The sequence below is a fragment of the Cyanistes caeruleus genome, chromosome 1 (assembly GCF_971803275.1).
Source record: "Cyanistes caeruleus chromosome 1, bCyaCae1.hap1.1, whole genome shotgun sequence".
NCBI lineage: Eukaryota > Metazoa > Chordata > Aves > Passeriformes > Paridae > Cyanistes > Cyanistes caeruleus.
Genome location: NC_141701.1, coordinates 139,364,105 through 139,371,631, shown reverse-complemented (window position 1 = coordinate 139,371,631; position 7,527 = coordinate 139,364,105). Strand labels below are relative to the sequence as shown.

Here is a 7,527-nt window from a genome sequence, read left to right as displayed (position 1 = left end):
GCAGTATTTTCACTATTGTTAAATATTAAAGTAATAAAAACAGTCACAAGGGAACAAGCAGTCATTTGCATTTAGGATATTTTAGAACCTTATTTAAAGAAAGGAGGCAAGAATTATTGTCTAATGTGCTGGTTATTTTTGTCATTATACAAAATGAAGAATACTGTTATTGTTGTCCTAAATGTTAATGTTAAATGATTCTCTCTGATGTGTTGGTTTGGTTGTTTTTTGTTGGTTTTTTTTAAATCTAGATAATGGAGTTAAAAAAACCCAATCATATCTCATTGTTTTTCAGACCTCTGAAAAGTTTGGAGGATGGGGAGGGTATGTGTTACACAAAAGGCATAAGGCACACAGTTTTACCTTTTGAACAGACCTTGACGTTTATTTAAAATAAGCCTAATTTAATCGGTATTGTATTGCACACTGAAGATAATTTAGGCTAGTGTCAAGGACAAGTGTTATCTATTCCTTTGTTGTAGTGAGGTATTGAAATAATGAGTGGAACAGAAGGGAATCAGAAAATGTTTGAAGTTTTTCATCTGTGTCTCTAGATGGGTATTTTTAATCACATTCTCCTGGCTTTTGCATGCAAATTACACTGAACAGCACACACTATATAAAATGAAGAGCTGTATTTTACAAAGTCTATTTTCTTGAAGTTTAATAAGCTTGCAAAGATTGTCCTGTGCTTTAACTAACTAGTTACCTTTTTGTACCTCAGCTGAAATTAAAATCTTAGAATTTAATGCTGCTGTTTTGATCCTGTAGCAGAGCAATGGAAGCATGGTCTTTTTTTGGAGGTATCTGAAACCATTTCTTTTTCAGTACTCAGTGACTGCAGCTCCCAATGACAGATGAGACAACTGTTAAGATTTAATACTTTTTTATTTCAGCAATATATCTTGCTATGTGACACCAGCCCCTCTAATAACCCAGTGTCTGGATTACTTACTGCATAGCGTCACTGCTTAACTGCTGACCTCTGTAGCAGGAATAAAATACTGAACTCTTGTACAGTCTGTGCTTTTGACTTGGAAATCTGCAGACCTGCAGAGTCATCCCATACCACAAGCTCAGTACATGAAGTACAGTCAGGGTATCCTTTTCAGCCTTGTCCTGTAAGAAGGCAGACTTTCATAGTGTGCTCTAAAAGTGTAAAACTGTTTTGAAGGTAATACTGACATCATTGTCCTCAGTGTGGTTCACATGTACTCATTTGTGCTGGGGAGTCAAAAATGGAGGGGATGAAATTGGCTTATTCACATGCTCAAATGTGACCCAACTACTTCCCAAGCACAGCACTCTCTCTTCTGAAACGATGTTTTCTTCATGCACCACTTTAAAGCCAGGATGGATAGAATTCTTTCCAATTTCTTTTTAAAATGAGCTAAGGAGATACCGTGGTAAATCACATATTGTGGTAATTTTGCAGAGTATGTCCTTAGCCGTGAACAAGAGGACTGTTGGTACAAAAGGATTTTGGAAGAAATCTTTTCTGTATAAATTGAGGATTTAAGAAAGTAACAGGGCAGCATATACAGAAAAGTATTATATGTGCTTTCAAAGGAAGCAATGGTGAAGAAACAACCCATTAAAAAATACCATGATAAAAACCTTGTGATTGAAAAACTATCCTATTTAGGACAGAGTTATTTTCTCCAGCTGTTCTCATAGCCCAAACAAGCACGGATTTAAGCATTTTTGTACTTCTTATATGGAGGGTTTGTAACAATTGTGGGAAGCAAACCTCTACTAGGCATAATACCTTAATTTTTGCTGAGAAGCATAAAAGAAAAACATTATTTAGAAGAAATTGGGATGATGTTCTCTCTTCTTGCGTTCTTGACCATAGTTCTGCTTTTTGTTGGAAGCTGGGAAATGTCTTTACTCCATAATCTTAACCAAATTCTGCAGTGAGATGTGTCTGCAGCATTTCTATTGTTTGGACTCCATGGCTGACTCCATCCTCCGTGAGGTCAGGGTGCAGTGATGGCACTGCCCACCCTTTCAGCAGGGTTTAGCTTAACAGCTGTGTGTTACCAGCTGCTGCTGAATGTGTCCACTGAGAGGCTGGCATCAGTGGCTAATTGCAAGAGCTTGTGTCGTGTTCCTTAGCATGTCTACAGTTAACAGCAGAAATGCAGCTTTCAGAAGCATGACCAGAAGTAACAAACTGGGGCTTCTAGACCTGTTCCTGGCCAGGTGAGCATGCCCTACTGAAGAGAAACTCACCTCCTGGCTGCATTGTCATTCTGCCCGTTGTGTCAGCTTCATGAAATGTGGGGTGTTTCTGCATTTCTGGGTTGTCTGTAAGAGCTGACCAGCGTTGAAGCCTTTGGATGGCCAAGATCCAGCCCTGGTGCTGGACTTGCTGTGTCCATGCAGTAGGTTTAGCCAGGTAAGCACGACAGAAGGGCTTTGCAGGATATTCTTTATGTGCTCTGTCTGTCCTTGTGTTTGTCTGTCGGTCTGTACCTGTGGGCTGGCGGTTCAGCTCTCAGACAGTGCACTGTATGTACAAGTGGTGTCTAGTACAGTCAAGGGGTGAGGTCATGGAGAGCCAAATCCATCCAAGCAAGCAGGCAGCTCACTGTCAGCTACTGCTACTAGTCCTTGTAATAATTTTAACTCTGTTCAGTTGTTGTTTTATTTCTTTGTCTAAGCCTCAGCCTGATTTACACCATGGAGGTCAGGTCAAGAGCAATTGAGACAGAATATACACAAATACCTTTTCCAGGGTGCCACAGTCACGCTTGCTTTTAGGCTGTTGCCCAGCCATAAGGAGGAAAAGATGAAAAAAGGAAATCTTTTAAATATCCATAGTATGAATTTAATATTTTAAATATTTTAACACTTTAAATATATTTGAAGTATTTTTAGTAGCATGGGAACTTACAGGATAGTACCTAAAACTGCATTTAATTCCTACTGGGAGAGGATTAGATTGCAATTTAATATTGATTCTAGAATTTCTCTGATCAAAGTGCCATGGGAAATGAATAATCTAAAGCAATGTTTTAATAAAAAGCGTGTATATTTACTTGAGAATAATTTCTTAGATTTAAAGAATCATGAAAGCAGAAGATTTTAAAACTACCTGTAAAATTAAAGTATCCTTCAAATCAATAGATGAGTTTTGATCTTGCAGATATGACTTAACTTGGTGTGTTACGTTGAGTGTTTGAAAGCGAGGGGTGCTTGCTTAGTCAGCAGGTTTGGGAATGACTTTCCCTGAGACCTATGATGTATTTTCCAGCACTGGTTGTTTTATCTCATGAGGCTTTGAGAGAGTGGATTACGTTCAGTATAGGTAAATGCAGAGTGCTGCATGTGGTCTGGAATTACCCCTCTCAGCAGTATGGGCTGGGAGGCTGCTTCCTGTAGGACAGGCCTGGTGGAGAACCTGATGAATGTGGATCAGCAGTGCCCTTGTGGTAAAGATGACAAGCTCCACCCTGGGCTGTATGGCCATGCCTGTAGCCAGCAGGCTCAGGGAAGTGATTAGGCTGGACCTGAGCTGGCAATGTGCACTCACAGCCCAGAAAGCCAGCCACATCCTGGGCTGCATCCAAAGCCCTGTGGGCAGCACAAGGGAGGGGGTTCTGCTGCTCTGCCCTGCTCAGTGCTGCATCCAGCTCTGGGGTCCCAGCACAGCAAGGGCATTGACCTGTTGAAGTGACACCACCAAGATGATTAGAGGGATGATGAAGCACCTCTCCTATGAGCAAAGGCTTAGAGAATTAGGATTGTTCAGACTGAGAATTTAAGAGTTTAAATTTTATGAGAATTTTAGGAGAAAGCTTAAGAGTGACCTAATTGCAGCCTTCCAGTACCTGAAGGGAGCCCACAAGAAAGAGGGAGAAGGATGTTTTACAAGGGTATGCAGTTACAGGGCAAGGGGGAATGGATTCAAAATGAAAGTAGATTTGGATTACATATTAGGAAAAAATTCTTTACTTTGAGGGTGGTCAGGCACCACCTGGAGCATGTTACCCGAAGTTGTGAATACCCATCCCTGGGAGCGTTTAAGGCCTGGTTGGATGGAGCTCTAGTGAAGGGTCCCCCTGCCCATGGCAGGGGGGTTGGAGCTGGATGATCTTCAAGGTCCCTTTTCACCCAAATCATTCTGTGATTCTGTGATTATTTTTCATGCAGTAAACTGATTGTGAAAAGTTCTTTGGCTCCCTTCCAGCTATTTTACTTTGAAAAGTTTTATGAAAAGCTAGTTCTGGTTTCATGGGTGAGGTGATTAATTAGGACAGGTAATGATTTTCTTGAAATTATAGAGGTTTGTTTGTGCTACGGCTTATCCTAAATTGAAATGGTACTTGCCCTTTTTCTCCTTTAAAAATGCTTTGTGGTGTCTAGGTCTGTAGAGGGGATGCTCACATTGCACATCACATCCAGCACAGAATGACCCTAGATGCTGCTGATGACCCTAGCTATTTTGCTAGTTGATTTTTTTAATTATCTGTGGGTAGTAGTGTATTATTGTGAAAATACCTATTCTGTATTTTCTCTTACTAGCTCATTGAAGTGGTAGTTATATTTAAATGGGTTTTTAATGAGCCATGTAGAAAAGTGAAGCTCAAGGAATGATAAGAATTTGGGTCTGCCATGGGGCTATTAAAGTCAGTTCAGTCATCAGAAAAACCCATGAATTGATTTTGTATTTAGTTTCTTTCATTTCTAAATAATAATTGGCTACTCCCTTGCTAGAGATTTTCCTGAATTTATGTTGTTTTTTTTTTCCCTTACACTCATCTATTCATTCAGAAGCCACTTGTGTTTTGGGATGTTACGGAGTCTGAGGTGCTATTAGCTGAAATCTGATTTACTGCTGGGCCTTATTAAACAGTTACTCCTTAGTTCTGCATTGTAACATGGACTGAGTAATACATAGACTGCCTTGGGTATAAGTGGTTTTTGCCAGTCCTCAAGAGTTGCTAGAGAGCTGTGCTTAAATTCTCTTTCCATCTCCCTCACTTGTGCTGTTTGCAGAGGATGTGTGTAGCCAGTTCTGTTGGTGCCTTGTTAGTTCACTGTACAGTCTTGCTTGAGACTAGAAATGTTTTTTGTGAGGAAAGGATGCCATGTTTAAATTGTTTGCCAGCCTTCTCTGTGTCCTCTCCCCAGTCACTTGCTGCATGTCTGAAAATGTATGGCCATGCTGTGAGAGGGGTTGAAATCTCCCTTATCAGCTGCCCGTGGCTGTCACAGTGAGTGCAGACAGACCGACACAGTGGGACTGTGGGACAGGGCTGGGCTTAACCTTCTGGCATTGGATGTTGAAGGAAATGATTGAAGTGGCTACTTTAGAGGAAGGTATTTTCACAAGGCTAATTTATATTTTAGAGTCTCTTTTGTACCATCAAAATCTATTTTCAAGGACCATAAGTCCCCTGTGAAAAGGTTCAGCTTTTAAGCATAAACTGATAACCAGAATCATTGATACCATTGGTGCCTCACCAGAGGTGTGGTTGAGCTGTTCCATCACTTGGAGCTGTCTCAGGTCTATGCTCCCTGTTCTCCTGGAGTCAGAAAAATGTCATCTTGTGTGAAAGGCAGTTTTGTCCATGGATGGCCATCCTGTAGGAGAGCAGAAATGCCAGAAGACCATAGCAGCTGTGAAAGGAAAGACCACATCTGGAAGTTGCGTAGACCAGGAGAGGAAGTGCAGGGTTCAGCCAGGGGGATCCAGATACTGTGGGTTGCTAAGCTGATTAACTACTGAGCAATTGGCCACTGAACAGCCAGAACAAATAAGGAACGTTCTTGCATGAAATGATCTCCTAAGTGTCCTTCTGGTGAGAAGAAACCAGATATTTAAAATGGCTCCTAATAATCTAAAAAGGTGAGTGATTTCAGTTTCACTCAGTGTTAAAAAGACTGGATAAGAAGTGTAGAGCCTCTGTAAAACCCAGAGGGTATGAAAGCCAGAGGATCAGTTTCTGTCTTTCTAGCAGGAGAATGGAGCTGTAATCCTCACTGATAATAAAATAAATCTGAAATAATTGCTGGTGCCTACCCATGAGCCAGTATCAGATTCATCAATAAATATCACCAAAGAATTAGCAAATTTTGGACAAGTTCTTAGGCATATGCAAAATTCAAGTGATCTTTTTGACAATCTTATGATAGTGGTGGAAAAATATAGCAGAAGTTTCTAGCTTTATGCATTTCTTTGAAATGGAGGATTTCTGGTTTTGTGGTTTCGTGCTGAAGAGAGATGACCTGATCAGAGCATTTGATAGTGATGAATTGGTTTATGTGATAGTAGTATTTAATGAAAATATAAACAGCCATTTCTGGTGGAAATAGTTTTTTAATCCAGTTAATTAACATTCAAGTGCTTAATCTAGTCTATTAATTAAGACTGCATATGTGTTTACTAATTTTTAATTACTTTAGAATAGATGGAAATTGTAATAATTAATGTTGGAATGCAGACTGCTGGTGCTGTGTCAATATTAAAATAAATCAATCTTCTTGCCTTTTATTTATTAAAGTAAATATAACCTGTTCAGCATCATGTGTGGAATCCCAGACAGAGCAATAAAGAAGCTCATCCTCTCTTTTAGAAAGAACAAGATGCTGGATTATAATTAATTCAGTACAGCCTGGTGTTACAGAGGGCAGAATGCAGTCATAGGCTGGAATGCCTTCCTCCTACCCCAGATACAAAGGTGCCTCAGTAAAACTTTGTTTCGATATCTCAAGCTGTGAAATAATTTCTCATTATTTCAAAAAATAAGGCATTTGCTTCATACAGCTAATATATTTAGCAAAAAAAAATATTATGTTACTCTCCCTTCATTGTCTGTCTGGTGTGGAAAGACTCTGTATCAGTCAAAAGAGAAGAGCATCAAGTTGCTGTTTTTTAAACTGTACTCCTATATTTTTTTGTCTTCGGAGGATAAGGATAGCAATAAAAAAATCCCTTACACCTCTTGAAATTCACAAATGATCACAAGTATGCTTTCTACAGCTGGGATAATTGTTGAGTTTTACTGCAGTTTTGTATTTCTAAAAGAGAAAAACTGTTGATCAAACACTGAATGCTGTTGCTTTTTAAAATAATTGTATCTTTTGTTGATAATTCACACAAAATTGCTTGTATTTCTTGTTATGAAATTCAAAAAGTAGTTTATGCAGTTGACCATTTGAAGACTTCAATTCCTTTGCTGAAATGGGATTAACCTTCCATAAATTATGATCCAAACAAAGCTGCTGTCTTTATATCTGAATGTATTAATGAATATTTGAAACTTACTTTTTCTTGAAAAATGTTGTATACATATATTAGGGACCAAACTCTTATATTATTCAAACTGATGACACTGCCTGTGCCATCTTACTGTGATAAATAATGATAATAAAACTTCTCACCTTCCTGTTGCTTTTGCCATATGACAATAAGAAATGTAATGCCAATCTAAATTAAGCTGTTGTTTATTAAATTTGTTTTGGGGTGACAAGGTGGTTTGTTTTTGCTTGATTTTATTTCCTATTTGCAGATTTTTA

At 39.0% G+C, this 7,527-nt stretch overlaps 1 protein-coding gene across 29 annotated transcripts in view; it reads left to right on the top strand.

Annotated features, from left to right (window-relative positions):
* Nucleotides 1-7,527, top strand: part of PARD3 (par-3 family cell polarity regulator) — a 487,559-nt gene that overhangs the window by 181,812 nt on the left and 298,220 nt on the right. The gene's annotated exons all lie outside the window — the stretch shown is intronic.